This window comes from Cornus florida, unplaced genomic scaffold, assembly GCF_030987335.1.
Source record: "Cornus florida cultivar Cherokee Brave unplaced genomic scaffold, ASM3098733v1 CherokeeBrave_3.0.0_Hap2_Chr10, whole genome shotgun sequence".
Lineage (NCBI taxonomy): Eukaryota > Viridiplantae > Streptophyta > Magnoliopsida > Cornales > Cornaceae > Cornus > Cornus florida.
Window position 1 is genome coordinate 31,549,333 of NW_026775580.1, and position 6,209 is coordinate 31,555,541.

The 6,209-nt window shown below is 37.7% G+C and overlaps 1 non-coding gene across 1 annotated transcript; it reads left to right on the forward strand.

The window, feature by feature from the left end:
* The first annotated feature begins 3,347 nt into the window (after positions 1 to 3,347).
* LOC132280263 (small nucleolar RNA R71) lies at positions 3,348 to 3,457 on the forward strand. Its single transcript, XR_009471531.1, has one exon. It is a non-coding gene; the product is annotated as a small nucleolar RNA R71 (small nucleolar RNA).
* Positions 3,458 to 6,209: the final 2,752 nt, after the last annotated feature.

Sequence of the window (6,209 nt, forward strand, 5' to 3'; positions counted from 1 at the left end):
TCGAGAAGGTTTTACTTGCATAGTATATGGCACATGGAAGCTTGCCCACCCTTTGCCCTAAGACGGCACCCATGGCGAAGTCGGAGGCATCACATATGATCTCAAATGGTAATGACCAATTTGGAGGTTGCATGATGGGAGCGAATGATAGATGAGTTTGAAGTTTGTGAAAAACATTTAGACATGCTTGATCAAAGACAAATGAAGTCTCCTTGGTAAGAAGATTGCACAAGGGTCTAGCAATTTTGCTAAAGTCTTTAATGAAATGGCGATAGAAGCCGACATGACCTAGATAAGAACAGATTTCTCTCACCGTAGAAGGTGGAGGCAATTCAAAAATTAGCACTACTTTTGCGTTATCAACTTCGATTCCTCTTTAGTTATGACATGACCAAGCACTATCCCCTTTTGAACCATGAAATGGCTTTTTTTGCAACTTAACACTAGATTTGTCTCATGACATCTTTTAAGAAAAAGTGAGAGATTTTGGAGCCATGAATCAAATGATGACCTAAAGACTAAGAAGTCATCCATGCAAACTTCCAAGTATTTTTCTACCATGTCCGAGAATATCGACATCATATACCTTTGGAATGTGGCAGGTGCATTGCACAATCCAAAAGGCATCCGTCAGTAAGTAAATGTACCGAATAGACGTGTTAAAGTGGTATTTTCTTGATCTAGCGGGTCTAGGGCCACTTGATTATACCCTGAGTAGCCATCTAGAAAGTAATAATATTTTTGCTCGGCCAATCTTTCCAAGATTTGATCAATAAAAGGCAAAAGGAAATGGTCCTTCCTAGTGGCAGAATTAAGTTTGCAGTAATCAATGCATACACGCCACGAAGTGGCGGTGCGTTTCAAAATTATATCACCCTTCTGATTCTCCACTACCGTAATTCTTCACTTTTTGGGAACTATTTGTGTTGGACTCACCCACTTGCTATCAGAGATAGGGTATATGATTCCCGCATCCAATAGTTTCATTACCTCTTTCTTGACCTCTTCCTAAATATTTGGGTTCAATCTCCTTTGAGCGTCCCTAAATGGCTTTTCATCCTCTTCCATGTGTATGCGATGTATACATATGGAAGGGCTAATGCCTTTTAGGTCAGCCACACTCCATCCAATGGCTTCTTTATTTTCTTTAAGAACATCCAAAAGCTCATTCTCTTAGTTATCTTCAAGATTTGAAGCAAAGATGACTAGAAGAGTCTCTTTTGGGCCTAAGATAGCATACTAGAGATTAGATGGAAGTTGTTTAAGCTCAAGAGTAGGTGGAGAGATCAGAGATGAAACCGTTGGAGTACTAGAGAGTGAAGGAAGAGGTTATTTTGAGTATTTCCATGGCGGGAAGTCTAATGTGGCCACAAAGTCCATCAAAGCATTTACTTCACTTATGGAGCCTTCCATGTCAAAACCATAATTTTCATACATTTCCATAAGGCATGCCTCAAGAGGGTTCCTTGAGAGAATAGAAGGTAAACTCTCTTTTACGATTTTTTCCATAACAACCACAAGGAAATACTCGTCTTCATCTATGGGATGTTGGCTTGCATTGAACATATTAAGCTTAACCATCATGTTGCCAAAAGAAATGTCTATGATTCCGGATCTACAATTGATAGTTGCATTAGTGGTGGCAAGGAATGGTTTTCCTAGGATGACGGGAATGTGATTGGTGGGATTGGGGGCCGGTTCGGTATCAAGCATAACAAAATCAACCGGAAAGTAGAATTTATCAACTTTTATGAGGATGTACTCAATAATTCCCATAGGCTTCTTTGTTGATTTATCGGTTAATTGGATTACTACCGAAGTTGGCTTCAAGTGACCTAATCCTAATTGCATATACACGGAGTAAGGAATGAGGTTAACAATTGCGCCTAAGTCAAGAAGAGCCCTATGGACCTCATGGTCCCCAATTATGTAAGTTATCGTTGGAGTACTAGGGTCTTTGAACTTAGTTGGTGTGTTAAGCTTGATAATGGAACTCATTTGCTCAGTGAGAAGCACTTTTTTAGGGCTTTGTCCCTTGTTCTTCCTCGTTTGAGTGCACAAGTCCTTTAAGAACTTTGCATATGGTGGAATTCGCCTAATAGCATCTAGAAGAGGAAGAATGATTTTAACTTACTTAAAAACCTCCATCATGTTATGAATTTTTCCCTTCTGTCTCTTAAATGGTGAAGTTTCTCTCAAGGCATAAGGAAATGGAGCTTTTGGCTCATAAGGCTTCTCTAATTGGGGAGATGATGATGACGATAATGATGGTAGGCCCTTTTTGGAACCACTTGCATCCAAGGAAGTAGGAATAGGATTTGGAATGGGACGGGGGAAACCACTTGGTTGTACCGGTTCACTAACTTCATTTGGTGTCTCAACCCTATTATCAACCTTCCTACCACTTCTCAAGGTAGTAATGGCTTAAACTTGCTCATGACCAGAACATCCCAATGTAAGATGTGATTCCGCCATATAGTGTACCTTAGGATTGGCCTCAGCTTGGCTAGGCAACTTATCATTCTTTCTCACATTTAACGAATTAACTATTTGCCCGATTTGGGCTTCAAGCTTTGAAATTGATTGAGAATGAGAATGAAACAATTGATTATCTTTTGAAAAACCACCCAAGGCTTCCAAAACCTTGTCCTTAAAAGTAGGACTCCTAATAGGTACTTAAGATGGATGGGAGTAAGATTGAGAATGGAAGCTTGAGGATTAGAGTAGTGATTCACATTTTAATGAGAATGGAATGGAGGACGGTAACCTTGAGAATTTTGATTTTGGAGATGAAGGGGTAACCTTGAGTTTGATGATGGTTTGCATTGTCTCCTTGATTTTTCTAAGTAAAGTTTGGATAATTCTTCCACCCCGGATTGTATGAATTGGAATAAAGGTTATTCTCTTTATGAGTGAAGGCGGCATTTGCTTATTCTTGAGACTCACTTGGTATGATTTGTCCAAGAGGACAATTTAAAGTATGGTGAGTGTAGCTAGAACAAGTAATGCACATTTCATTGGGATAATGGGAGAAATAAGATGATTGATTTGTCGGATTTTGACTCAAAAGGAATTTATCAAACCTTTGTGTTAAAGTTTTCATCTCGGTGACAATTTCCATTGAATTATCTATTTATCATAGAATTTTCTTCCCTCCCATATTTGAATGACGACCTCCCTTAGATGATTAAGATCTATGCATTGAGTTTTCGCTCATTCTTTCAAAAAGATGCCAAATTTCATCTTCATTTCTTTTTAGGTAGGTGCCTCCACATGAAGCATCAACAATGCCCTTATTGGAATCAGATAAGCTTTAATAGAAGCATTGAACTAATTACGACTTAGGAATGTCATGATGTGGACATTTTCGTAGCAAGTCATTTAAACGCTCCCATGCTTCATATAGGCATTCTCCTTCATCTTGGGAAAATTCACGGATATAAGTTCTCATGGAATTGGTTCGACTTACGGGGTAGTACTTCTTTAAGAACTCGTGTTGAAATTGAGCCCAAGAGGTGATTGTGTTTGGCCCCAAGTTGTTAAACCAATATTTAGCTTTGTCTCAAAGAGTGAAAGGGAAAAGCTTCATTTTTAATACTTCTTCTGGAACATCCGTGATTTTCACGGTTTAACAAACTTCCAAGAACTCATCCAAATGTTTATAAGGCTCTTCATTGCTCAACCCATAAAAAAGGAGGCACATATTGATGGTTGAAGCCTTAATCTCATAATGATGAGTATAAAAGTTTGGCAACCGAATGCATGTGGGTGTATTATATTCATTTGGAGTGTTACGCTCTGTGACGGCCCAAGTTTTTACAACCCGGTGCGTCAGTGATGACCTAAAGTTAACCCAGTAACGGATCTGAGATGTGGAAGTGAAAGATGAAAACAAGGTCTCTAGAGATATAACTCATCTCTAAGATACCAATGTGGTCTTCCATGAAGTCATGGAACTTAAAGAGAATGAAAAGGAAAAATAAGGGTCAAAATGGGCAAAACTTGTTTATCAAGGGTAAAATGGTTAATTTACACATAAAAAGAGAAAATTGACTCCAAGTAAGTCAAATGAGGTCCATACAACCTAATCTAATCATTTCACAACATTCCAAGAGGTGCTAAGAACTTTGGCCAAGATTCCCACAAAACGCCCATTCCCAGTTTAAGCAAAAACTGACACTATCTCACTAAAATATGAATAACTCTCACTGTGAATTGAATTTTAGAATGGCATTGGTACCATTGGAAATCTTACTTAAAATCCCTGAGGTTAGGCTCAAGAATTACCTTATTTGGATTAGAAATAAAGGAGATATGACCATTTGAAATCAGAGCAACAGTGCTGATACAAAATCTGAAGGGCAGCTGTGTTTGAGTCATTTAGGTCGACCAAGACTGCCATTTCGGTCAGCCAAAAAGGACAGAGAATCTCAAAAAAATTGAGTTTTGAGGAAAAGTCACTTCGGTAGGTGTAATACCCCTAAATTTAAAAAGGACATAATTGGAATTTTATTTTTTATTTTATTATTCTTAGGTGTTTTCTTGACTTTTGTTACGTGGCTGCCTGTTTTGTTGTTTAAATGAATTAACTATTTAATTATAAGTGTGCGTGATGAAGTGGCATTTGAATATTAAATTAAATGTATTGTTTTTATTTTATTTTATTTTTAATCGAACTTGGGCTTGGATATGATTAACGGACTATTTGGATAGTGTAAATGGGTACCGTTTTACCTATGGAAGTATATACATGTATATATATGTGTATAGAGTTAGTTTTAATTATTAGTATTTATTAATAATTAAACTTGAGGTATTAATCATAATTTAATATAGGTTATAATTTTAGGGTTACATATATTCTCACGTTTTTAGCCGACTTACATTATAACTTTTATGGTTGTTTTTTCTTTGTTGGATTAAAATTAGAATTAGGATTATAGTTTTTCTAAACCTATAAATATATCATTATGTTGACTTAGGGTTTTAAAAAAATATGTAAACCCTTTTCATGTACCAGAGAGATAGAGAGGAACAGAGCGTAAATTGTGAGACAATAACAGACCATCTTTAGTGAGGGTTTCAACTATGGATAAAGGATTGGTCATAGGAGAAGGGAAGGTTGAGTAGTAGGAGGCTTGACGGCAGTCATGATCGCCGGAAAAACCTAGGAAGACGGCGACAAGGTTTTGATTCCAAAACCGCAAAGGCAAGTTCTGTTCTTTCTCTCTCCCGTTGGCCTGTGTTCTGTGCATACCTAGGTGTCTCTAGGATTTTAATTGAATATTAATTAGATCTAGCATGCGTATTATATGTCAAATTGATTATATGTATGTGTATATATTTGTCTAAAACAATTCTTGATTGACTTGTGTATGCTTGCAAATTGAAGTTCAAGTTTTGTGGTAACGCGTAATGAATCGGTAGGGGTTTTAAGTCACATAAATAAATTTAAACTGCCAAAACAAATCATTGGGATGCTACTGGATATATATTAGACTGCTAAGATCATTTTTAAGAAAGAACAGAGGGATTGGAAGTGGTCGGAGTCAAAGCAGAAGGTCGGAAACAAGGCTGGAATGGACTGGAGGCTCACAGAGAGGGAGAGAGCCGGCTCTAGGAAGCCAAGAGCTGGCTCCCACTCTTCAAGAGCCGGCTCCAAGATGGTATGGAGCTGGCTCCATGCAAATAAGAGCCTGCTCTAAGTTTCAAGAGCAGGCTCTCTCCTATTTTGACGTATTTTAGTGTTTTCTGATTTTCTGGGCACCGTTTGGATGATTTTAATTCTTTCGAATTGTGTTGTGAGGGCACTTGGGGTTCTTAATTTAAAATTCAAGTGTATTTAAACCTTTTATTGCATAGTTTATACATTTACGCTAAAGTGTTAAACAGTAGGAAAGTAGACAACTTTTCAGTACTGTTAACGATTGGAGGAAAGTTAAATTGCGTAGTTTAATTCAGTGATTGAACGGATTATAAAACCAGTCATGGGGATGATTTTGGGTGTAAATAGGATTCTTAAACTCAGTATTAAAGATGAACCGAAGGTTGGGAATAGCCAGAGACGAAGCTGAAAGGCGAAACGGAGCAAAACTGGACAGAGGAGGCTCTAAGCCTTTAAGAGTAGGCTCTAAGTTTTTATGGAGCAGGCTCTAAGTTTCTAGAGTAGGCTCTAAGTTTTTATAGAGCATGCTCCATGGTGTAAAGAG